Source organism: Stegostoma tigrinum, unplaced genomic scaffold, assembly GCF_030684315.1.
Source record: "Stegostoma tigrinum isolate sSteTig4 unplaced genomic scaffold, sSteTig4.hap1 scaffold_70, whole genome shotgun sequence".
In the NCBI taxonomy this organism is placed as follows: domain Eukaryota; kingdom Metazoa; phylum Chordata; class Chondrichthyes; order Orectolobiformes; family Stegostomatidae; genus Stegostoma; species Stegostoma tigrinum.
The window spans coordinates 1,973,532-1,998,488 of NW_026728643.1; the positions used below are offsets into that span (position 1 = coordinate 1,973,532).

The following is a 24,957-nucleotide window of genomic DNA, read 5'->3' on the forward strand; positions in this document are numbered from 1 at the left end:
AGAGTATAGGTGTGGAGGTAGGGAGGGGATAGGTCAGTCCAGGGAAGACGGACAGGTCAAGGAGGTGGGATGAGGTTAGTAGGTAGGAGATGGGGGTGCGGCTTGGGGTGGGAGGAAGGGATGGGTGAGAGGAAGAACAGGTTAGGGAGGCAGAGACAGGTTGGACTGGTTTTGGGATGCAGTGGGTGGAGGGGAAGAGCTGGGCTGGTTGTGTGGTGCAGTGTGGGGAGGGGACGAACTGGGCTGGTTTTGGGATGCGGTGGGGGAAGAGGAGATTTTGAAGCTGGTCAAGTCCACATTGATACCATTGCGCTGCAGGGTTCCCAAGCGGAATATGCGTTGCTGTTCCTGCAATCTTCGGGTGGCATCATTGTGGCACTGCAGGAGGCCCATGATGGACATGTCATCTAAAGAATGGGAGGGGGAGTGGAAATGGTTCGCGAGTGGGAGGTGCAGTTGTTTGTTGCAAACCGATTGGAGGTGTTCTGCAAAGCGGTCCCCAAGCCTCCGCTTGGTTTCCCCAATGTAGAGGAAGCCACACCGGGTACAGTGGATGCAGTATACCACATTGGCACATGTGCAGGTGAACCTCTGCTTAGTATGGAAAGTCATCCTGGGGCCTCGGATAGGGGTGAGGGAGGAGGTGTGGGGGCAAGTGTAGCATTTCCTGCTGTTTAAGGGGAAGGTGCTGGGTGTTGTGGGGTTGGAGGGCAGTGTGGAGCAAACAAGGGAGTCACAGAGAGAGTGGTCTCTCCGGAAAGCAGACAGGGATGGGGATGGAAAAATGTCTCACATTTGTCATGGTTGCCCTAATCAGTCAGAGCATTGGGTATAGGGGTTGGGATGGCATGTTGCTTCTGTACAGGACATTGATGAGGCCACTTTAAGAATACTGCGCACACATCGGTTGGCTCTGCTAAAGGAAAGATGTTGTTAACCTTGAGAGGTGCAGAAAAAAACAGATTTACAAGGATGTTCAAGGACAGGAGGGTCTGAACTGTAGGGAGAGGCTGAACAATTTGAAGTGTTTTCCCCGGAGTGTGGAGGCTGAGGGGTGACATGACAGATGTTTATAAGATCATGAGGGGCATGAATAGCCTGAATAGCCAAGGTCGGTTTCCCAGGAGAGGGGAGGCCAAAAGTAAAGTGCTGATGTTGAAGGTGAGAGGGGAGCGACTTAGAAGGAAACTTCGGGCAACATTTTCACGCAGAGAGAGGTGTGTGATCAGAAAGTGCTGTCAGAAGTGGTGAAGGTGTGTGCAATTACACAGCTAAAAAAGTATCTGGATTGGTACAAGAATAGGAAAAGTTGAGGGGGATATGGACCAAATATTGGCAAATGGGAATAGATCAGATTACATATCAAGTCAGTGGGGGCAAATAATCTGTTTCTGCGTTGTGTGACTTTCTGATTCCATCAGGTAGATGAGAAGAAATTTGAAAAGGGCATTTGGAGTGGGAATTCTCTTCCCTAGAGGTCTGTGCTGCCTTTGTGTTGACATTTATTCAGAGATACATTAATGAAATAGTTGACAGATGTTAAACAAAACACAATTTATTTAAACACTGTAGTCAAAGTAGAACCAAAAAAAAGGAATTTAGAATAACCTCGCTCTGGTGGATAAACTTATAGTATAATAGCTATAGCAAATATTACTAATTAACTGTTCCAGCATAGTAGCAGCCCATAAACAGACACTTTGGTCAGAAATAAAATTCAGAGAAGGTTCTCACATGCGGTTCTCCAATTCAGGAGGAGAAAATAATCATCCAAAGAAAATTCTGCAGTCAGGAGACATTCACTGAAGCTTCCAACTCCATTGAGACACCAATAGCTTCTGATGCAACAGAAAAGCAAAACTCAGAAATTCTGATCTGTGAGAGCTCGTCGCACTCATTCAGGCTGCATTTAAAAAAAACCCGAACCCTCTCAAGACTGTTTACTCAATGGTCTTAACTAGACAGCTTTGTGCCTCTCGTTCAATCCTTCTCTTAAAAGAAACCAAAATAAAATAATATCTTACAGTTACAGCAATGTCACATGAACACATCGAACTGTTCCTCAGGAGCCCAGGGTGGATCAATTCAGCATTTGGCCCTGCTGTACAGCCCCTTGCGTCCCTACATATGAAAAGGAGAAGGCCATTGAGACCCTACAGTCACTTACATGTAAACAGACTTAGGTAACATGACAAGCAAATGGAGCTAGGCTGTACAGATAGTCTGCTTCACGCTGGTCAACATGCCTCCATTGTTCATGGTACACATGCAGTACTTTAATGCAGTTTTACAGTAGTGTGGTGGGAAGACTAATGTTTTGTGCAAAATCACAAGTGGCATCCTCTGAAAATACATGCTTCCGTTCTCTATGGAGATCAGAATCTGGTTGGTCTGGCTAATGTCACAAAGAGGGTATTTGGGCTGCTGTCAGGATTGTGAACAACATCGGGTTCAGTGTAAGGTCACAGATTAATGTGGGGAGAGTTCATTCAGAGCCTGTGCTTCTCTCTGAATCACTGTGGGGCTCTATGTCATTTTATATGTAAAATCCACATGTATTTACATGGGTCACGTATGGGATTTCTCACCCTATCAATTTCTTTTGTGGATAAAAGAGTTCATCACCAACTTTGTAATTTTAATGCAGTAATCTCTGATTCTCTCACAGCACAACATATTAAACACTCACTTTCTTCACTCGCTCCTCATGGTACCATCATCTCAGGGATTAGACTGGTGATGACCATTTGTACCGTGTCTGTGGCAAGGAGTTCTTTCATTACAAAAGGGATCAAGCCTATGCACAGTGCCCATAAATAGTCTTTCATCAAGGCTGTACATGTGCAGACATATGGTTTTATTCATGTACATGAATCATCTTACAATGAAGGACAACATACCATTTACTTCCCACATGACTGATAGCGCTGCATGTACTAATTTTGGTGACCTATGATCAAGGACATGCAGGCCCTTTTGTGACCACAACACTTCCCAACCTCACATCATTTAATCATTACAAAATGAGATGTATGCTGTTGCTGGCCACATCCAAATAGTTTGTATGCCTTTTAAATTACTGTGGTCCAAACACTGATTCATGTGATACCCCATAACGAGCAGCATTCAGCCTGGAAAAGGGCTCCACTCTCTGTATTGCGTCAACTAAACAATTCTCAATCCATGTAGTATATTCCACCTTACCTCTCAACTCTAATTTTATTCACTCACCTGTGTGCAACCATATCAAAAGTACTCTGTAAATTCAAATACACCGCTCTCACTGGTTCTCATGTGTGGATACTTCAACTATTATATACATATTACTCAGTCGTACATGCACTGGGCAAAGGATCACAACACACAGGAATTGCCAAAACAAGTTGGAAAGTACATCAACTTCAGTCGATAATGCAGTTTTCTCTATTTTCACATCTCATCACCCATATTCTCTCTCTCTCTATCTCATACATACATGACATAAATCAAGTTAATGAATACTCCAATCTTTCTCCATGTTTTATCTCTCAAAGCTCCCTCTTTCAGTTTAAATGTATTGTTTGCATTTGGATGTGACACAATTACAACTGAGTGATGAAACTAAAAAAACATCATGAGGAAGGAACGGGCTGGAGTTATTAGGAATAGAATCTTAGGGAAGATGGTGGAGTAGCAATGGAAGACATTTCTGGGGATAATTTGGACACACATCTGAAATTTTTGGATGTTTCAATTAACATAAACTGCACAGGTTTACCAAAGATAACTTCCCTTTCCTGAATCGAAGTTGACTCTGCCAAGTCATATCATGATTTCCCAAGTGTCTAGTTTTTACAGCCCTCAAAAAAGGTTCCATATTTTTCTCATAACAGATATCAAGTTGTCCAAAATTTATTTTTATTTTGATTTCCCTCTCACTCCAGTTTTTTTTTAATGTGCGTTACAACAGCTACTTCCATTCTGCAGGAACTGGCAATTCCTGAATCTGAAGAATTCTGAATGGTAATCAATAATTCTTTCTCGTAGTTACAAGTTTTAAATGACATTTGGACAAGTTCATGAACAGGAAACAGTTGGAGAGATATGGGCCAAGCCCAGGCAGGTGGGACTAGGATAGTTTGGGATTATGTTTGACATGGACTGGTTGGACTGAAGAGCTGTCTGACCCTGTAACTCTTTCACAAGCTCTATTCCCACCTCCATGTAATCTCTGGGACATACCAGAGCAAAGTACCAAACTTCAGTTCAATTAGTTTTGAGCAGTTCCGCTTTATTAATTCTAATCTCCCACAGTTTCTCATTTTCACAGTCACAGTCCTGTAGAATTTCTGGAAGATTTCCTATATCTTATTCTGTGGAGACAGAGTAATGTATCCCACTCAGCAGTGGGTCAGTGGGGGTTGGGGTGAAGAGACACGGCCTCTGTCAACAAGTGAACACATCGGAACACTGCACTTAGGAGATAATGGACATGGCACCACTGCTACTTGGAAAGTTCTAGAATCTAAACAGTTCAATGAACTGTCATTTGATGGCCATCGACGGGTTATGCTGAAACCACTGACACAAAGCTGTAACCTCCTCATTTTAGAATCAAACTGGCTTCACACTTTGCAACTGGCATAGGTCGAGGTAGAGATAAAAATAAGAATACAATCAAAATATTAGTAACTGCAAGTGTGGCCAGAAGAGAGCTGCAACTGGAAAGGAGCAGATTATGATTTAATCAGAAACAGCACTGAAGCGGAAGTGAAAACTGAGGATATTATTAGTGATAAAGGGAATATTGTGATATAAATCAGATCAGGACAAAATGGGCCAATGGTGGTTATGAACACTTTTCTTCCTCCTCGGGTGTTTGTAAGTGAAGGTGAAAAAAACCCTGGAATAAGAGTTGAGTTTGTCACTGAAAGTGAATACAATAGTTTCCTTCGTTGCCAAATACAGAGCTTAGAAATTGAGTCGCTGGTCACAGAATAAATGAATGGGCAGAGATAGAGAGACTTACCGGGAACACCAACAATAGCGAGGATGGGATAGTAACCCGCCTGAATAACCATCAGTACAGCTTGTATCCACAATGTTAATGGTAACCAATTGATAGAAAGATAGTAAAGGCCAGAGGATAAACTCCTGTCCATTGTTGGAACATTCCAATCTATTCCTCTCAGTTTCTTATACATTGTTGTCACATTCCCGGCTGTGGTTCTGAGATTCTGATCCATCATTTGGAACATCCCAATCTGCTGGTCACAGATTCTGATCTCTCCACATCTCTGGAGCTGCTGATCCCAATTGTGTTGAATATGCCACAGCCACAGATACTGTGGGATAACGCATTGGGAGAAACCCCTTATTAATAGAAGAGGGAAACCCTCCAGTGACACAGTTAGTATCCATGGAGACTGACATTAATTCGAGTCACTGAACAAACAGCTCCAGTTAACCCCTTCCACTCTGACACTTTTAATGTAACAACAATACCTGGTTTGGGTGACATTGCCTGCTATTGGTCTCAATGCCCATCTCCAATTCATCTCACAATGATAGAGACAGAGGAGAAAGTTGATACTTTCTCTGCACAGGCTCGATGATTCTGCTGTGTTATCCACATGTGATGACGTATGTAACCATTTTCCTCAGAGCCAAATGAGAGGTTGTTATTTCACCGAAGTCTCCTCCACCACAACAACTGCCAATCCAAACACATCTCTGGCCACAACTGCCTGGAGAAAGGCAGGAAATGTGGGTTTTGCTGAACTTTCCTCTCACTGCACTAATAAATGAACATTTTATCCTTAACACAATATTTTCAATAATTTGCTTCTAAAGTTGCAAACAAATTTTTTGCAGTTTATACAGCCTTTCCTGACCAATTTTTTAGCCTGAGCCCAAAACTAAACATTACATTTCCAATTGCTTTGCTTATTGGGAGTAAAGGGTCAGAGACAATATCTATGTGAGTGATTAAGGAACAGTAAGGAAGAGGGGACAGTGGCTGTGCAGACTGGACAGGACTAACATGATATCGCCCATTAGGCAATTTCTTCTTCATAGATGGAATAAAATAAAATGCAGAGAAAGAGACAGAATAAATTTGGCTGAAGGAATGGCGACTGACAGGTGAAAAAAACACGATAGGTTGCAACGGAACGGAGGAGAAATGATTTTATATACACTGTTTAATCAGCGTATGTGTGTAGACATATAAGATTGTTCACATATGCTCAACACATTCAGGGTTATTATTGGAGATATGATGAACACAATATGGCACAGACGATGTGACCTTGTCTTGTTTGTGTCTTGTTAACATTGCATTCAGTGGAGGGAACCCATCTCCCCCATTCACAACTTTATTTACTCTCATTGTACATCTGCTTCTCTTTCAACACAATTAAAAGCCCATTTGTATTTTGCACCGCATCCCAACACCCTCTGTTTTCTGTTAGCCCTCCTCCACCTCTGGTAAGGTATTAAAAAGGCCATTTTCTGAACCTGTTCAGTTCTGAAGAAGGGCCTCGCTGGACTTAAAGCCTTAACTCTGTTTCTCTGTCTCCAAAGATGCATCTAGACCTGCTGAGTTTCTCCAGAAATGAATCAGCACATTACACCGAAAGCCAATTCTCAAATTAGCCAGACCAATAGATATTTGCAGATCTAGCAAAATGAGCCAGAGTGAAATAAAAATGTTACATCAAGATGCAGAATTGCCTGTCCACAAAGTACATTCTTGCTGTCAGAACTCTACATGCTTTTCAGCACCTGAGGCATGTTCTGCTTAGGGCCTGCCACAATATCTCTGCCTTTCCCTGGCATTTTAGCACTTTGATGTCTCAACTAGAACCTAATGTCTCACAGTGCTCCTGTCTTGCCTGGCTGTTTACTGCAGGCATAAGCCATGCAGCTTATCACTGTTATTACCAGCAGTCAGTCAAGGGCGAGTCAGCAGATGGTCACCAGTTACATCTTCAAAATGCTCCAGTAGATTTGTTGAGCCTGAATTATGATCATCAATCCAAGCTGACCCTGTCCATTCCTGCCATTGGAGGTCAGTTTGATGAAATTCTCAAAAAGTGTTCGGGAGTTTGGGAGGTTCAAGTCCATAGCTCTCTGAAATTGCAACACAAGTAGATAAGATGGTGAAGAATTTTGCTTTCGTGGTACACAGCATCAGGATATGGTCAACGTGGATGTCTGGTTCATAAGTGGCATGTCAGAGCATGCACTGTTTGTACGAGAATAACTATGGTTTCAACTATGAAATGGCCACAACTTGATCAAAAGAGAAAGTGACCATCAAGCAGTTTGAACTGTCAGCTGTCAAATAAATTAAGACAGTTTAACGTATTTGCAGGAGTTTTTAATTTTTTTAAAAAATTCATTCATGGGATGATCACATCACTGGATAAGAATGGCAGTTTCCTTCCCTGTAGGCCATCGGTGAACAGATGGGTTTTTCCAACAAAGGCAATGGATTGACAGTCATCATCACATTCTTATTTCCAGATGGATTCACACCTAGGTCCCCAGACCAGTATCTCAGCCTCTAGGGAAGTGATGGACAGAAGACTAAATAGAAAATATGTACTAGAAATCACACAATGTTTTGGTTTATGTTTCCGTCATGAGATCCATCACTGCTATGGACACCAGGTAAAGAGCTGACGAGACTGCAATGCTCCCAGGCAGAGTCACAGCGGTCACCAGGTTTCATAGCCGACGGGGAAAATGCAAATCAGGGATTATAGGACATGACTCAACCCAATCCTATGTTTGGATTTAAAACATTCCTTTGATTTTTATCCACAAACTGAAAGATTACATTGTTTCCAATAAACAAATGTCTGTGGGAGAGCAACAGAATCTGTCATTGTAAAGGTGTGCAGACCTATCTAACAAATAAAGGGCCATCGAGATCATCACAGAATTCCTACAGTGTGGAAGATGGCCATTCAGTCAATATCAACCCTGCAAAGAGCATCCCAACCAGTCTCACACCCTACCCTATCCCTGCATTTTGCACACAAGATACTATGGGCAATTTAGCATAGTGAATCTACATAATTTGCACATTTTTGGACTGTGGGAGGAAACCAGAGCATCTGGAGGAAACTCACGCAGACAGTGTCTGGGTAAGACAATCTTCGTCAGGTCAGTGCGGACTTGATGGGCTAAGTGGTCTGCTCCCACAGTGGAGGGATTCTATGATCTCCAGAAACAAGCCCAAAACACATGGTTTTTGAATCGACTATAACAAAGTGTGGAGCTGGATGAACACAGCAGGCCAAGCAGCATCTCAGGAGCACAAAAGCTGACGTTTCAGGCCTTGACCCTTCTCTAGGCCCGAAAAGTCAGCTTTTGTGCTCCTGAGATGCTGCTTGGCCTGCTATGTTCATCCAGCTCCACACTTTTTGTTATCTTGGATTCTCCAGCATCTGCAGTTCCCATTATCACTGATACTATTTTTGATTCTACTGTTAGCTATATTCAAACCAATCAACTTATTCAGAAATTTGCTGGTCGTTAACCAGGAACCAGGAACGTACCAGGAAATCCCTTTTCACATATCATGCAGGTGGATAGGCTTTAGTCAGTGTGAATGTGTCGATGTGTTGTGACAACGTGACTATTTCCAAGCTCTACCTTACACAACTGTTAGTGTGACATTTTATTCACAATACCAGCACCTTTAATTGAGCAGGTATCGGTAACATCTGTACAAACAGCCCAACACCATGGTTTATTTGATAGTGAGAGTGACAGCAATGTTCTTCAACTGTGGTTGTCTGCGAACTCGCTGGTGTGTTAACAGTTTGGATGACAATGAATCCCTTCCCACACAGAGCTCATGAAAGGTCTCTCCCCAGAGTGAACTCGCTGGTGTATCAGCGGGGAATTCGAGTCAGCAAAGCCTTTCCCTCACGCAGAACAGGTCAATGGTCTCTCTCCAGTGTGACTCTGGTGGTCAGTTTCTAGCTGGGATGGATGAAGAAATTCCTTCCTGCAATCTGCACATTTCCACACTGTCTCCCAGTGTCACTGCACTGGTGTTTGGACATTTCAGATGAATCTTCACAGACTCTTCAACACACACACCATGTGCATTTCTCCCCAATGTGAGTGCTGCTTTTTCCTTCAATGTTCAAAATCCTGAGAAAATTGGGTTGTGATAAACAAAGTGACCGTCAGACCTGGATGTGGGCCTGTTTAAATTCTCCAACTGCAGACTATACTTTCAAAGAGAAAGTAAGTAAGAAACCAGAAGGACACAGATTGTGAAACTGAGAAATTCTCTGGACATGTGTACAGCAACACTTGGGGAATATGCTGGATCACCATTAGAACAAATTCATTCATAAATATCCTCCAGGTAAGGGATCCAGTCAGTGTTTGCATCAAACTACCAAAAGAGAGAATTGGGAGAGCCAGCGAGGAAGGACAGTCATTGTATAGATCTGTAACTCCACCTTTCAATCCCTCTGAAAGAGTAAGAGCAGTGCAGAAGTAAAATTGTGGAAATCTGAAATGAAAACAAAAAATGCTTCGTCAGCGTTGTACAGCACAAAACAATCCCTTTGGTCCCAGTTGTCCACGCTGACCAGATATCCCAAATTAATCTAATCCCATTTGCAAGCATTTGACCTATATTCTGCTACACGCTTCCTATTCACATACCTTTTAAATGTTGTAACTGTACCAGCTTCCTCTGGCACCTCATTCTGCACAGGCACCACCCACTTTCCCTTTAAAAAAAGGAAATTTGCTGGAAAAGCTCAGCAGGCCTGGTGGCATCTGTGGAGGAGGGGGAAAAAAGTTAACATTTCGGGACCGGTGACCCTTCCTCAGAACCCGAAACTCTTCTCTCCTCCACAGATGCTGCCAAACCTGCTGAGCTTTTCCAGCAACTTTGTTTTCTTTTCAGATTTACAGCATCTGCAGTTCTTTTGGCTCCCTTTTAAAGACTTTCCCTCTCAGCTTAAGCCAATGTTATTAGTTCTAGTCTCTAATTCAGGTTAGTTCTTCCCTAACCTGGGAAAACAATCTTGGCCATTCACCCTACACCCACCATAATTTTATTAACCTCTATAAGGTCACCCCTCAGCCTTCAATGCTCCAGGTAAAATAGCCCCAGCATATTCAACCTCTCCCTACATCTCAAAACTTCCACCTCCTGCAACATCCTTATAAATCTTTTCTGCACCCTGCCAAGTTTAACAGCATCATTCCTATAGCAGGGAGACCAGAACTGAACACAATATTCCAAAAGCAGCATAATCAATGTCTTGTTCAGCCTATAACATGACCTCCCAACTCCTACACTCAATGCACTGACCAATAAATGCCAGCACAGCAAATATCATCTTCACTACCTTCTGTACCTGCAATCCACCTTCAAGGAACTGTGCACCTGCACCCCAAGGAGTCTCTGTTGCATAACAGCCCCGAGGGCCTCATCAGTAACTGTTTAAGTCCTGCCCTGATTTGTCATTGCCATAATGCAAATCGCTCACATTTATCTGAACTAAGTGTATTTCTATCACTCCTTGGCCCATCAACCCATTGATTACGTTCCCATTGTACTTGGGAAGTAAACTCCTTTGCTGTCTACTACAACAACAATAATTTTAGTGTCATCTGCAAACTTACTAACCATTCCTCCAATATTCATTCCACATGATTTGCATCAATGATAAAAAAAGCAGTGGACCCAGCACCAATCCTTGCAGCACACTGCTGTTCATAGTCTTCCAGACTGAACCCGCTCCCCGCCCCCCACCATGATCCTGTTTCCTACCTTCAAGCCAATTTTGTTTCAAATAGCTAACTCTCCCTGGGTTCCATTTGATCTAATCTTGCTAACCAGTCTGTCATGTGGAGCTTTGGTGAATGCCTTGCTGAAGTCCATAATAGACAGTGTCCACTGCTTTGCCTTCTTCAATCTTCTTTGTCACTTCTTCAAAAAACTCAATCAAGTTAGTGAGACAAGATTTCCTACTCACAAAGCCATGTCTACCATCCCTAATCAGTCTTTGCTTCTCTAACCACATGCAAATCCTGTCCCTCAGAATCCCCTCCAGCAATTTACCCACCACTGACATCAGGCTCAACGGTCGATGGTCCTCTGGCTTTTCCTTAAAGAATGGCACCACATTAGCCACCCGGCCTTCTGGCACTTCACTAGTGTCAGTGATACAAATACCTCAGCAAGGGGCCAGCAATTACTTCCCCAGCTTCTCCCAGAGTTTGTGGGTAACACCTGATCAGGTGCCAGGAACCTATCCACCTTTATGCATTTTAAGACATCCAGCACCTAGATCTCTGTAATATAGACACTTCTCACGACTCATTATTTATGATTCCAAGCTCTCTCACTGCCATATCCTTCTCTGCAGTAAATACTAATGCGAATACTCATTCACTATCTCAGCCTGCAGTTCCACACAGACAGCCTTGTTGATCTTTAAAGGGGCCCCTATTTTTTCCCTTGTTGTTTTTATGTCCCAAATGAAGTTTCAGAATCTCTTGGGATTCCCCTTAACTCAATTTGCCAAAGATAGCTCATGTCTCCTTTTTGCCGTCCTGATTTCCCTCAAGTATACTCCTACTGCCCCTATACTTTGAAGGATTGACCCAAATCCTGATGTCAGTACCCAACATGTGCTGCCTTCTTTTTCTTGACCAGAGCCTCAATTTCTCCAGTCAGCCAGTATCCCCTACATTTACCAGCCTTGCCCTTCACGTGAACAGGAACATGTGCCTGGCTCTCCTTATTTTAGTTTTGAGGGCCTCCCACTTTCCAAGCATTCCTTGACCTACATATTACCTCTCCCGATCATCTTTTGGAAGTTCTTGCCCAATAATGTCAAAGTTGGCCTTACTTCAATTTAATGCATATTTAGAATTTTGAAATGTATAAGTTTTATATGTAAACTGATCACATCTGCCTGCATCTGGCATATACTCCTCTAAAGCTCTCTTATCTATGTCCCTATTCAAGTGTCTTTTAAACAATGTGACTGTACCTGTATCTGCCACTTCCTCTGAGTTTGTTCCACACGTGGACAAGTTCGTAAAAATAAAAAAATCCATGTCTTTTTAAATATGTATTTCTCCTCTCACCTTACATACATGTCCCCTTGTCTTGAAATCACCCAACCTTGGGAATAAACCCTTGCTATTCGCATAATCTGTGCCCTCATGATTTTATCAACCTCTAAGGTCACTCCTTAACCCATTATACTCCAGTGAGAAAAGTCCTAGCTTTGTCTGTCTATTTGATAATCAAGCTCTCCAATCCTGGCAACATCCCAGCAAGTCTGTTCTGAACTGTCTCCAGTTCAATAATAATGTCCTTCCTGTAACAGGGCAACCAGAGCTGCACACAATACCTCAAATGAAGCCTCAATGTCCTATACAACCTCAACATAACATCCCAACTCTGAGACTCAGAGGTCTGAGCAATGAAAGCAAGTGTGCTAAACAACATATTAACCACCCTGACTACTTGTCTACATAAACTTCAAAGAATTATGTACCTGAATCTCAGCATTTCTCTGTTTCACAACTCTACCCTGGGTGCAACCATCAATTGTTGGTCCTACCCTGTTCATTTTACCAAAATACAATATCTCACATTTATTCAAATTGAACTTCATCCTCCACTTCTCAACCCATTGACATAATTGATCAAGATCTCACTGTCATCTTAGATAACCTTCACTAACCACTAATTCTCGTATCGTCTGCAAACTTACTAATCTTGTCCCTTAAATTCGCATCCAAATCATTAATATAAATGAGAAACAAAAGTGGCCCCTGCACAGATTGCTGTGGAACACACTGGTCACAGAACTCCACTCTGAAAAATCCCCAACACCACATTCTCTCCGACAACTAAGCCAATTCCGCTTCCAATAAGCGAGCTCTTCCTGAATCACGTGTGATCTAACTTTACTCATTAGTCTACCACGTGGAACCCGGTCAAAGGCTTCACTCTCACTCTGGGAGGTGCTGCAAATCTGACCCAATTCCCCCGCTATTTGTCCATCATTCCTTGAAAAGTTAAATCCCAACTCTCTTCTGAGAATAACTGCTAAATCTGCATCCAGCTACCATTCAGACTGTTCCAGATCCTGGGAACTTGCTGAGTCAAACAAACAATCTTCACATTTTCACCCTGCATTATTTGCCAATTAGCTGAATGTTGTATTCTACGGTTACCAAACATTGCTACAATGGAGAATTATCTCGGCTTCTGTTAGCTCTCTCCAAGCCAGAGACCCACCATAATTTTAATTGACTTATGGGATGTGGTCTTTCCTGCACAAACTAATATTGATTGCCCATTTTTATTGGATTTGGAGAAAGTGGTACTTTCTATGACTGCTGCACTCCATGTGCTGTAAGTACACCACTGTGTTGTTATGATGATAATCCACCCTGGAGCCTCACTACCCTCCCGATTGCAGGAATCATACCTCAAACTTCACTACCCACCTGATCATGCCCTCGAGCCTCACTACCTGCATTACTGCAGGCATTACCATCGAGCCTCAACACGCTTCACATCTCTGGAATCCCTCTCCAGCCTCACTACCTGCCTATCGTTGGAATCCCCCACTAGCCACATAACTCACACCATCTATTCAGATTCCTCCAGTCTCACAAACCACCTCATCTCTAATCTCCTCCAGCCCACAAACTTCTTTAGCTCTATAATTGTCTTCAGCCTCACAAACCTCCCTTTGTCTGAGGTCTCCTCCAGCCTCACAATCTTCCCCATTTCTGTAATCTCATCCAAGCTCACTTTTCCCTATTTTTGGAATCTTCTCCGGTCTCAGAACCCTTCCTGTCTCTAATATCGTCCAGCCTCACAAATGGATGATACAAGAATGATATTTCTTTCCTCTAATACAATCCTTATTTTTATACATCCACTTGATGGCGGTACTTTCAATTTCCTGGGCTTCAGGCCCCTGAATTTCGAGGTAAACCGCATTACGTCTATACCTCACTTTTCTCCCGAAAATACTGACCAATCATGAGTCATTTGTTCTAATATCTCATATTCTGAAATGACTTGACATATTGCTGGGTATCCTCCTATGTGAAGAGTCTCGGAGGTCTACAGCACAGAAAAAGTCTTTGTGGCCCATCCAGCCTGTGCCAGTTAAAAACCACCACCTAACTATTCTAATCTAATTTTCCAGAACTTGGCCCATAGACTCTGCATTGGCATCACAAGTGTGCATCTATATATATCTTAAACGCTATGAGGATCTCTGTGCCTACCACCCTCACAGACAGTGAGGTTCAGTGCCATTGTCACAGCATGATGACATTACAGACAGGAAAAGAGACGAGCTGAGTCTGTGCAAACCAAAGATCCCCCACACACTGTGAAAGACGGGAGGGTGCCTGATCGGAGGCAGAGGAGATTTAACAGAATGGTTTGTAGGGAGAGGGTTTTTAGTTGCATGGTTAGGGCTGTTTTTATTATAATTTTGTGTGACTTAGACATTTCTGGTACATATTGAGAATATCCATCTACAATAGATGGACTTCCTCTCAATCTCTCTCCTCGCCTGGGGTGCAGTAATCTTCAGGTTAAACCAGCCCTATGGTCAGGTAGGACAATGGTGACTTTACCTTAGGCATAGTGATGCCACTGTGCCTCGGTGGTGTAGAGGGGAATGTTGCATGTGGTGGATGGGACACCACTCTGACACTGCTTCATCTGGAGGATGTTACCTTTCTTTAATATTGTTGGGGCTGTACTCATGCAGGGAAGTGGAAAATGTTCCAACACAATCCGGATGAGTGCCTTACACACAGGAAACAAACTGTCATTGGGTAATCAGGTGCTTGGGGAAACTAAGATTGATCTCCTTGTAACAAAGGATTTTGAGGGGACCTTTGATAGGAGGTGTTTACAAAAGATAAACATTAGGACGGCAAAATGTACACTCAACTGGCCATAAAAAAGGGCTACAGGACATATATTAAAAGTCGTAGGAAAGATCTATTGAGAGAATGGGGTAATAAGAAAGAAATTTTACATGGCAAATGGGAATGAGCAGGAACACAATACTCACACACAATGCGAATATCCAGGTCCTGATTGAATTGAGTAATTCTGTCAGAGTTTGGTGTTACAATTATTGAGCTTCCTACCTGAAAGTCCACTTGTAATATCCTGTAACACAAATTCATAAAATCCATCACTGTCAGAGTAGGAATCCACAACATCCCCTCCTCCTGGCCGAGGGTAACTGTGCATTGTTCCTGCTGCACATTATTCCTTGTGGGAGTCAGCAGCTGATTCGAGGGATTTCTATTTGGGTTTCTAGGAATTTCCACATTGGGGCTTCATGTCACTGAACAGAACAACAGGTGTTTGACACAAGGCAAAGAATGGCCAAGATTTAGTGAGATGCAGGCAGCAGGATTTGCTTCCTTTTCTTTCCTTCTGTGCTGCTGCACTGCCACAATGAGACATCAGCTTTTCCGGCCCAATGCAACTTGATGAACAAGTTGTCTCGATTCTGAGAAATGGGCAGTAAGCTTCTCCCAGTCATTTGAAAAAACACCCCTTAAAAAGGCAGCAATTACGTATGTGTCATGTTGCCCAGTGCTCCCAACAAAAAGATGAGAAGAATGAGGAAGGATCTCATAAAAAGGGATAACAGTCAAGTTCCATGAGGGTTAGAGTTTATGGAGAGATATTGATAAATGGGCGACAAGTCGGCAAATGGAGTATAATTTGGGAAAACGTGAAGTTGCTAATTTTTGAGGAGATGACCAAAGAACAGTGTTATTTAAAAATGTAAAAACTGTGGAAAACTGCAACACAAAAGGGATTCAGGAATAATTGTGCAGGAAGCATGAAGCGAGCATACAGTTGCAACAGGTAATCGGGAAGGGTCATGGGATGTTATCCTTATGTCAAGGTGTTTGCAGTAGAAGAGTTTGGAATACATGTCTTAGGACAAATGTACAACTTGCTGGCAAGACCACATCTGGAAGAATGTGAGCAGCTTTTTTGGTCCACTTATTTGAGCAAGTATATAACTTCACTGGAGGCATTTCAAAGAAGATGAACTAAGATGATCATTGGTTTGGAGGGATTATGTTTTAAGCTAAGACGAAACAGGTCTGGAATATACTAACTAGATTTTTTTGAAGAATGAGAGATGTTCTAATTAAAAATAGAGGATTCTCAAGGGAGTTGACAGGATAAATGCTGAGGAAATATTTCTCATCGTGGGAGCAGATTCTCGATAAGGCAGAGAAGAGAGGGTTCTCTTTTGGAATTGTCAAGCTTAAGGCAACACAGACATGGGTAAGGGGTTTCAGTCGCGAATGAGCTGGAGTGAGGTGGAGAGAAGGAGCATTTTAGAGATTGAAATTTCTGGCATTTGTGATTGAAATGTACGGTAAGATGTTCATCTTGAGACCAGATATGACAGCATTATTGAGAAGGGTGCAGTTCAGCCTCAGACAGTTCCCAATGAGAGGGATGGATTCAGTACAATAGTAAGGAAAAATAATTTGTAATAATAACTGAAGGCAATGTGTTTTACTATCACAAAGTGTTATTGGAGGAAATTTCAACTAATCAAGTAGTGGAAGCATGATAAGCAGTTTTATAACTGAGTAACAGTGGAGCAAAGTGATGGAGACGAGTTCGATCTGAACATTGTAGAATACATGTGAAAGTTAACACAGTGCTTGTGGAAGATCTCACCTCCTGGAAGTATGTTGGTGAGAAACAGCATGGGCCAAGGATAGATCCTGGAGGGACATTTACGACATGGATTTCAGACAGGAAAGAGAGATGGAGTGGGATTTTCCAATGACGGTGAGGTCGAACATTGGTTTTAAACAGAATGGGTGAGAAGGACATAACCGGAAAAGAGAAACAGACAGAACAAGTAACAATATCTGTGAATTGGCATGGGGGAAGAGGCAGGGAGGAGGAGGAGGAGGAGGAGGAGGAGAAATAAGAGTTGGAATATTTGTAGTTTAGTGAGAATAGGGCAAAGTGTTAAGATGAGCTCTGATAAGGCTTGACATGAAACTGGACAAAGATGCAAGTTTAAGCCTAAAACGAGGAGCAACATGCTAAGCAATTTGGTTTGGTGGGCTTGTGGAAGAGAGGGAAGCAGCAGAGGCAGCTGATTGGATTGTCTCAATCTTAGTGACATAGAAACTGCATGTGTCTCCTTCACTTGCTGTTGGAGCGGAGGATGGAGGAGACAGGATGATGGACAGTGTTTTGCAAAGAAACAATGCCTGTGTTAGTGATATTTAAAAATGAGTGAACAAACCTGATGACTAACTTTTATCCAGAATGTTAAAATGTACAACAGAAGTCCAGGTTCAAATCCTATCTCAGCAGATGGTGGAATTTGAATTCAATAAAAAAAAACTGGAGGAATCAACTGGTTGCCATGGCAACAATTGCTGATGACAGAGTGAAAAAAAAATCTAATGTCCTTCGGGGAAAGAAATTTGCCAACCTCAGCAAGCCACTCAGTTGCAAATCACTGCAAAGTTTCAACAAAGGAATGAAGCTGGGTGGCCCATTTGGCATCCACCAGGGAACTAGGAAAGACAACTGCAGAATCAGCCCTATCGGCCCCCCAAACTCCTGCTTAATAATATCTGGGGGCTAGTGGCAAAATTTGGAGAGCCGCTTCAAAGACGAGTCAAGGAACAGTGTCAGACTCATGGAAACATACCTGGCAAACAATGACACACACCACTATCATTGTCCTTAGTGAAGCCCTGTCCCAGCAGACGTGACAGCACAGTGCTATTCTGACCAGATTATTTGACCTGGGAGTACTCAACATTGACTCTGACGCCTGGAAGTCTCATGGCTCCTGCTGATTACCATGTACCATCCTCCCTTGGTTGATAAATCAGCAGTAGTATTATCGCTAGATTATTAATCCAGAGACCCAGATAACATTCTGGGGACCTGGGTTCGCATCCTGCCATGGCAGATGGTGAAACATGAATTAAATAATGATCTGGAACTAAGATTCTCATGATGACCATGAAACCATTGCCAATTATCAGGAAAGACCCATCTGGTTCACTTATGCCCTTTCCGGAAATGTGCCATCCTTACCTGGTCTGGATGACATGTGACTCCAAACCCATAGTGATGTGCTTGACTCTTAACTGCCTTCCAGGTAATAAACGCTGGTCCAGCCAGCGATTTCCACATCCCAAGAGGGAATTTTAAGAAACAAAAAACTCCATCATGTTGAACAGCACTTGGAGGAAGCACTGCGAGTGTGAATAGCACTAAATGTACTCAATGTCCACATCAGGAGTAGTTTGCAGGAGGATTACCAATCAGGCTGGTCGGGTCCTGAAGGACAAAGCTGCTTGGCTGGGACTGCAGCAGGTGCTGACGCACCAAAGGGGGAAAATATAGCTGATCTCATCATCACCAATTTCCCAGCTGCAGAGGCATCTGTCCATGACAGGATTGTTAACAGCAACCACCGCACAGTCCTGTGGAGACAAAGCCTCATCTTAAACTTGAGAATACCCCCCATTGCATTGGGTGGCACTAACTTCGGCTAAAAGGGACAGACTTGGAACAGACACAGGAGCTCAAAACCAGATATCTATGAGGCTTTGAGAGAGACTGCAACAGTAGCAGACCTTCTCCAGCACAATCTGTAACCTCATGGCCCAGCATATCCTAGAGACACCCATTGCCATTGATCCAGGGGACCAACACTGCTTGAACGGAGAGTATTGGAGGGCATGCCAAGGGCAGCACCAGGCATACCTAAAAATAAGGTGCCAACCTGGTAAAACCACCAAACAGGACTATCTGCATGCAAAATAGCATAAGCAGCAAGAGTTAGAGCTAAGCCACCCCATAACCAATAGATCAGATGCAAGCTCTGCAGTTCTACCACACCCAGTCGTGAACAGTGATGGACAATTAAACAACTCACTGGAGGAAGAATGCCAAAAATCCCCATCTTTACCCGACACAGGAGCCCAACCTCTCCTTGCAAAAGACAAGTCTGCAGCAATCTTCAGCCAGAAGTGCCAACTGGATGATCCATCTCAGCCTTCTCCAGAGGTCCCCAACATCAGAGATGTGAGTTTTCATCCAATTTGATTCATTTCACATAATATTAAAGAAATGAATGAACAGTGCAAAGGTTATGGGCCCTGGCAACACTCTGACAATAGTAGCGATGACTAGTGCTCTAGAGCTTGCTAGCATCCAAGCCAAACTATTTCAGTCCTGCTACGGCGCTGGCATCTCCTAACAATTTGGAAAACTGCCCAGGTCTGTTCAGCACAAAAACATTGAAAATCCAACCCGACCAATTTCCCCTCAAGCAATCTACTCTCTATCATCAGTAAAGTACTGGAAGGTGTTGTCAACAGCAGTATTAAACAGCACTTACTCAGCAGTAACCTGCTCAGTGACACCCAGCATGGGCCATGGTGGGCACTCAGTTCCTGATCTTATTACAGACTTGATCCGCAAATTCACAAACAGCTGAATTCCTGAGGTGAGGTGAGGGTAAACAGCAGAGCCCTGCACAAAAACCACGTACTTCCACTTCAGTGACAATGACTGACAGTGACACCTTAGTTTCAGCTCATCTGCTGAACCTCTCATCTATTCCTGTGTTACCTCTAGGCTTAACTATCCAAACTCACTGCCAGTCGGCCTCCCACATTCAATGTCCCTGTAACCTCAAGAATACCTAAAGTTCTGCTGCACACAAGTACATTTGTACCAAGACCTGTTCACCCATCACTGCTGTGCTCCCTGACCCACAAAGGCTCCTGTTTATAAGCAACAATTTAAAATTCTCAGATAATAAAATGTGAGGCTGGATGAACACAGCAGGCCAAGCAGCATCTCAGGAGCACATTGGCCTGCTGTGAAGCTTTTGTGCTCCTGAGATGCTGCTTGGCCTGCTGTGAGCTTTTGTGCTCCTGAGATGCTGCTTGGCCTGCTGTGAGCTTTTGTGCTCCTGAGATGCTGCTTGGCCTGCTGTGAGCTTTTGTGCTCCTGAGATGCTGCTTGGCCTGCTGTGAGCTTTTGTGCTCCTGAGATGCTGCTTGGCCTGCTGTGAGCTTTTGTGCTCCTGAGATGCTGCTTGGCCTGCTGTGAGCTTTTGTGCTCCTGAGATGCTGCTTGGCCTGCTGTGAGCTTTTGTGCTCCTGAGATGCTGCTTGGCCTGCTGTGAGCTTTTGTGCTCCTGAGATGCTGCTTGGCCTGCTGTGTTCATCCAGCCTCACATTTTATTATCTTGGAATCTCCAGCATCTGCAGTTCCCATTATCTCTGATACTAATTTAAAATTCTCACCCGTGATTTAATTCCTGGCTGTGACGAGCCCTATCTCCCTGCACACACAACCTTCAAGAGTTCGATAACTCATTTAGTTCCAGACTCCAACAATGTGTTTAATCATCCCTTCACTATTGGAGGCTGTTTCTACAGTTGCCAGAAAACGTGATCTGGAATTCCCCTGATAAACCTCTTAGGTTTGCTTTCCTTGAGAGAGTCAGGAAAACCTGTAGATATGGTAACTTTTTGGTCACCTGACCTAATATGGCCTTACGTCAAAAGTTTGTTGATAATATTTTTGTGAAATTATAAAACATGATAAAAATACAAATAGTTTGTTGATTTGGACATACACCATTAGCTCTTCAGTATCGCTAGATGAATGATCTGTAACTTCTCAAATGGAGCATTGTGAGAGCACCTTTATCATACAAACTGAAGCAGCACACGAAAGTTAAACATCACCTTCTCCACAGGGAACAGGGCTTTGGCAACGATCGCTGGTATCTGTGGAAGGAGAAACACACAGTAAATGTTGCAGAAGTGCAAAATGAATGACAGATAAAAACGCTGTAGAATTTGGTGGTCTGAAATGGAAGAAAAATACACTCTCTTTCTGGGAAAATATTTCCTGACTGTGAAAGATACCATTCAAAAATTAATCTGGTAAGAGAGCAGCACATGGTCAGGGGGTGGGCAGCAGTGGAAAATTTATTTACAAAAAAGGTACAAGGAAATTACAGTAAAATACTACAGAGATCAAATCTATCCATCATTAGAGACTGAAGAGATTAGACACCGACAAAGGTGATCAGGGAGCACAGAAGTGAGCAAGAGCAGTGTGAGCTGCTATGATCCAACAGTCTGGGAAAAAAAATCCATAAGAAACAAACATTTCTCTTGGATAAGAGATAATAGGAACTGCAGATGCTGGAGAATCCAAGATAACAAGGTGTGGAGCTGGATGAACACAGCAGGCCAAGGAGCATCTTCGGAGCAGGAAAGCTGACGTTTTGGGCCTGGACACCACTTCAGAAATGGGGGAGGGGAAGAGGATTCTGAACGAAATAGGGAGAGGGGGGAGACAGATCAAAGATGGAGAGAAAAGATATTTGGAGAGGAGACAGACAAGTTAAAGAGGCGGGCATGGAGCAGGTAAAGATGAGGAGAGGTGGGGAGGTAGGGAGGTGATAGGTCAGTCCAGGGAGGACAGACAGGTCAAGGGGGTGGGATGAAGTTAGTAAGCAGGAAATAGGGGTGCAGCTTGAGGTGGGAGGAGGCGATAGGAGAGAGGAAGAACAGGTTAGGGAGGCAGGGACAAGCTGGGCTAGTTTTGGGAGGCAGTTGGGGGAGGGGAGATTTTGAGGCTTCTGAAATCCACATGGACACCATTGGGCTGCAGGGTTCCCAGGCAGAATATGTGTTGCTATTCCTGCAACCCTTGGGTGGCATCATTGTGGCACTGCAGGTGGCCCAGGATGGACATGTCATCTGAGGAATGGGATGGGGAGTTGAAATGGTTCGCAACTGGGAGGTGCAGTTGTTTCTTGCGAACTGAGCGTAGGTGTTCTGCAAAGCAGTCCCCAAGCCTCCGCTTGGTTTCCGCAATGTAGAGGAGGCCACAACGGGTACAGGGGATGCAGTATACCACATTGGCAGATGTGCAGGTGAACATCTGCTCGATGTAGAAAGTCTTCTTGGGGCCTGGGATGGGGGGGGGGGAAAAGAGAAGAGGGAGGAGGTGTGGAGGCAAGTGTAGCACTTCCTTTGGTTGCAGGGGAAGGTGCTGGGAGTAGTGGGGTTGGAGGGCAGCGTGGAGCGGACAAGGGAGTCACGGAGAGACTGGTCTCTCCGGCAGGCAAGCAAGGGTGGGGAGGGAAAAATGTCTTTGATGGTGAGGTCGGATTGCTGATGGCGGAAGTGTCAGAGGATGACGTGTTCGATCCGGAGATTGGTGGAGTGGTATGTGAGGATGAGGGGGATTCTTTTTCAGTTGTTATTGCAGGGATAGGGTGCGAGGGAGGAGTTGTAGAAAAATGCAGGAGACACGGTCAAGGGTGTTCTTGACCACTCCGGTGGGGAGGTGGGGAGTGGAGTTGCGGTCCTTGAAAAACAAGGACATCATAGATGTACGGGAGTGGAATCCTGGGAGCAGATGCGGCAGAGGTGAAGCAATTGGGAATAGGAGATGGCACTTTTGCAGGACGGTGGGTGGGTGTGAGATGTTAATGTGATAACATCCCATTAATTTAAAGAAGTATAGAAATCAAAGTCTTTCATCTGCATTTGATTCCTATACAGAGACTTTGACTTATAGAAGTAAAGTCTTTTATCTACTCACATCGGTATGCAGACACTGCCCTGAAGCTTCCTGCCCAGCTAGGAATTCAGTGTAAAGCTTTTGTAACTCATCTTCTCACACATCGGCATGCAGACACTGTCTTACGTTTCCTGACTGAACTGAAATTAGAATCAATCTGTATCAAATAGGGTTAGGTGGGGAAATTTTGTAAAGGTGTGAAACCTCTAAAGCATGTAACTTCTGTCGCTGACTAAGGGGCCAGGGCACTGACTTTGTCCTAGCCAGACACACTGGCAACTTGAAATCACAATCTGTCCCGGACAACAACTCAAAATCACCTCCTGCCATGAGCAGCTACTTCACAAGCAATCGATACTATATCCTGGTCTTTTATGTTGTCCATGTAATAATTGCTTGGTATCCTGTTTTTGTCTGTTGTAGTAATTGTTTTATGTATCATGTCATTGGAGGTTGTGAAATCGTTTTCTGTATCATGTCTTTTGTAAAGTATAAAAAGCAGGGACTGTCCGGGGAGAACTCCTTGTGAGACTTTGCACTGTGTGCCGGGTTGAGTACAGTGATTCTTCACAGCTTGTACTTGCTTGGTAAGAAAATGATTTGTGTTTTTCTAAACAGGTCAGTGTCTTGTTATTGCAGCACGTCCGTGAGGGTCTCCGAAAACAAACTTGACAGGTGGGAGGAGGTGTATTCTAGGTAGCTGTGGGAGTCAGTGGGCTTGAAATATATATCGGTTTTGAGATTGTTCCCCAAGATGGAAATAGAGGACCAGGAAGGTGAGAGAGGTGGTTAGAGATGGTCCAGGTGAACTTAAGGTTGGGGTGGAAGGTGTTGGTGAAGTGGGCAAACTGTTCGAGCTCCTCATAGGAGCACGAGGCAGCGCCGATACAGTCATCCATGTACTGGAGGAAGAGGTACGGAAGAGGGATTGTTCCAACAAAGAGACAGGCAAAGCTTGGGCCCATGCAGGTACCCATGGCCACCCCCTTTGTCTGTAGGCAGTGGGACGAGTTCACCGAAGCACATAATGGGGTCAGTGGAGGGGAACTGGTCAGACCTGCAGGACAGGAAATAGCGTAGGGCTTTGAGGCCATCTGTATGGGGTATGCAGGTGCTAATGTGGTATACTGCACCGCTGCACCCGTTCTGGCCTCCTCTATATCAGGGAAACCAAGCAGAGGCTTGGGGACCACTTTACAGAACACCTACACTCAGTTCGCAATAAACAATTGCTCATCCCCACCTCCCTAACCTACTCTTCCTCTCACCTATCCCCTCCTCCCATCTCAAGCCACACCCCCATTTCCTACTTGCTAACCTCATCCCACCCCTTTGACTTGTTGGTCCTCCATAGACTGACCCATCCCCTCCCCACCTACACTCACCTTTACCTGCTCCATCCCCACCTCTTTAACTTGTCTGTCTCCTCTCCACTTGTCTCCCACTCTCTCCCTGTTTGTTTCAGCATCCCCTTCCCCTCCCCCATTTCTGAAGGGTGTGGGCCCGAATACGTCAGTTTTCCTGTTTCTCTGATGCTGCCTGTCCTGTTGTGTTCCTCCAGCTTCACCCCCGGCCCTTTTAAAGTTTCAAAGCTGTCGCGCATGCGCCCCGCGGATCACTGCCCCCAATAAAGATGGTGACGGTCACACGGGCCGATCGCCATCTGAGGCGTTGATTTGTTTTCTGCAAACGTGAGTCTGGGAGTTTCAAATGGGTGTGTTTTCCGACGTGCACTAACTGTTTGTAAAACTTCCAAACCCATACGAATATCACTTCCCTCCAGCTTTCTACCGTTTTGCTTTCTTTACTGTGGCCTGCTCTTACCTCAATTGCACAAATCTTGGTCTCAGCGAAGGATCTAGGCCCGAAACGTCAGCTTTCCTGCTCCTCTGATGCTGCTTGACCTGCTGTGCACATCCAGCTGCACACCGTGTTATCTCGGATTCTCCAGCATCTGCAGTTCCGGTTATCTCAGCGACTCTGCACCGCACTCGTGGATGATCACGTGGTTTTCACTGATCCCGCCCTCCCTTCATTCCGATTGGGCGATATCCGTCCGGTCATGCACGGCACACCTGTGCTCCTATTGGTCGCGCACTGACATCAATCAGCCAGACTTCACCGTGAGCTGGAGCATGCGCAGTGCTTTGTGTTATTGTTGGAAGCAAATGAACGTCGTCGCAATGTTGCATTTTGAGACGAATGAGACTGAAAACCGGATCTGTCTTTTTACCTTCACAGATGCTGCCAGACCTGCTGAGCTTTTCCAGCAACTTTGTTTTTGT

At 44.1% G+C, this 24,957-nt stretch overlaps 1 long non-coding RNA gene across 4 annotated transcripts; it reads right to left on the reverse strand.

Annotated features, from left to right (window-relative positions):
• Nucleotides 1-1,571: 1,571 nt before the first annotated feature.
• LOC132209191 (uncharacterized) lies at nt 1,572-24,701 on the reverse strand. 4 transcript variants are annotated; one of them, XR_009445286.1, is made up of 5 exons: nt 24,497-24,701; nt 20,818-20,859; nt 15,099-15,199; nt 2,025-9,523; nt 1,572-1,838 (listed from the first exon to the last, which is right to left on the reverse strand). It is a non-coding gene; the product is annotated as an uncharacterized LOC132209191 (long non-coding RNA). The 4 variants fall into 4 exon arrangements; XR_009445288.1 differs by having other exon boundaries at nt 5,009-9,523; nt 24,497-24,700; XR_009445287.1 differs by lacking the exon at nt 1,572-1,838 and having other exon boundaries at nt 7,342-9,523; nt 20,774-20,859.
• Nucleotides 24,702-24,957: the final 256 nt, after the last annotated feature.